Below are 2,098 nucleotides of genomic sequence, written 5' to 3' on the forward strand. Positions count from 1 at the left end.
TTAGATAATCTTACCACTAACAAAGTGTCTGTGTTGTGAAAGAAGAAAGAGAGAGGTGGTTATTTTTGCAGAGATGGCTTGTTTGCTTCAGCGTATTGGCGGAGCTCTCTTAACCTAGATTTCATTCTGTTTGCTCTCTTCATGTGAAACCATACAGCTCATACCTACATATCTTTCTCTAATTAAAGAGTTGTCTTAAGGAAACAAATCAGCAGCTGTCAAGGGCATGCCAGAATGAGTCATTGATTTGCAATCAAGATAGCCCATTCCCCATGCTGATGGATTCACCAATTTTTCAGGGCTTCTGAGAGTTCACCTGCTTGTCACAGAGCATAGCACTTTGGTTCAGCTTTGAAATGAGGAATGTCCCTTCACTGTGATTCAAGATGATTGCCCCTTTGTCACCAGGTTTTAGCTTCTAGGAAAGGTTGTACCTTTCACTCAAACAAGTGCTGTTAGAGCTCAAGGTTAAAAGATTCACCTTGATGTTTTCTCCAGATAAGCTGTGATGGTAAAGACATTCTCATGTAAGCAGCTGAGGTTCCATTTATGTGGAAAAGTGAACCCATTCTCCAAAGTTCCAGGTTGTTCAACATAATCCAGTATGATAATTATTTCTTGGTTATGAAATAGCCAAGGACCTGAGAAAGCATCTAATCCTACTTCAGAGGAAACTGAAGCCCAAAGGGCTAAGAGTTTCTGTGGTCTCCCAGCCAGAACTGGCTGACACAATGCTCAAATCCAAGTATGATATCCTTGTCACTTTACTAGAAACACACCCTTTCTTCTTCTTCTCCCTTATAGGCTGGTACTGGAGGTTTATATGACTAACTGGTGGGCAGTAAAGATATCGAATGGTTAGGGAAGTTTGTAAAAAAAAGGAACGCTGGGGCTTCCCTGGTGGCGCAGTGGTTGAGAGTCTGCCTGCCGATGCAGGGGACACCGGTTCGTGCCCTGGTCCGGGAAGATTCCACATGCCGCAGAGTGGCTGGGCCCGTGAGCCATGGCTGCTGAGCCTGCATGTCTGGAGCCTGTACTCTGCAACGGGAGAGGCCACAACAGTGAGAGGCCTGCGTACCGCAAAAAAAAAAAAAAAAAAAAAAAAGGCACCCTTGTGTTTTTTCAGGCAGCTGGGAAGATGGCAGACATTCAGACTGAGCATGCCTACCAAAAGCAACAGACCATCTTTCAAAATAAGAAGAGGGTCCTGCTTAGAGAAACTGGCAAGGAAAAGCTCCCATTATACTACAAGAACATTGGTCTGGGCTTCAAGACACCAAAGGAGGCCATGGAGCGCACCTATTGACAACAAATGCCCTTTTACTGGTAATGTCTCCATCCGAGGGTGGATCCGGTCTGGCATGGTGACCAAGATGAAGATGCAAAGGACTGTTGTCATCCACCGAGACTACCTCCACTACATCTGCTTCTAGAAGCACTACAAAAACAAGTCTGTGCACCTTTCCCCCTGCTTCAGGGATGTCCGAATCAGCAACAGTGTCACAGTGGGTGAGTGCCGGCCCCTGAGCAAGATGGTGCACTTCAACATGCTCAAGGTCAACAAGGATGATGCACCAAGAAGCATTCCAGAAGTTCTAAGACTGGACCACTGCCCACTGCCCCAAACAAAATAATTTATTTTCCCACTCAAAAAACAAACAAAGAAACAAAAAAACTGCACCCTGGGTCTTTCTTTCCCTCTTTCCTGTTTTTAGAAGTGATACAGTGTAGCATTTAAGTGTAAAAATCCTGAAGCCAGACCACACAGTTTAGAACGCAGGATTCATCACTTACTAGCAAAAGAAAGGAGTGTGTTAATCTCTCTGTGCCTCAGTGTGCTCAGCACTAAAATGGGATAGCCATACGTTTGTTGAGAAGTTTAAAAGAGTTAATTAAAGCCAAGTACTTAGAACAATGACTGGCACAGAGTAAGATCTCAGTAAATATCTCAGTAAATATTACCTGTGTTTATTCATAGGTGTATATGGGAATGGGATGAAAACTACTGTCTTCCCATCTCTATCTTTGTGTTTAGAATTAAAGTGAGCTCCTTGTTTTGCTGTATATTTCTCAAGGTTTCAAGTTTATTTCCTTTGCT

General features: G+C 43.6%; 1 pseudogene across 1 annotated transcript; it reads left to right on the forward strand.

The window, feature by feature from the left end:
- The first annotated feature begins 1,138 nt into the window (after positions 1-1,138).
- Positions 1,139-1,634, forward strand: LOC307055534 (small ribosomal subunit protein uS17-like; annotated as a pseudogene). Its single transcript has one exon. The product of its transcript is annotated as a small ribosomal subunit protein uS17-like (transcript).
- The last annotated feature ends 464 nt before the right edge of the window (positions 1,635-2,098 follow it).

This window comes from Hyperoodon ampullatus, assembly GCF_949752795.1.
Source record: "Hyperoodon ampullatus genome assembly, chromosome: 7".
NCBI classification, from domain to species: Eukaryota; Metazoa; Chordata; class Mammalia; order Artiodactyla; family Ziphiidae; genus Hyperoodon; species Hyperoodon ampullatus.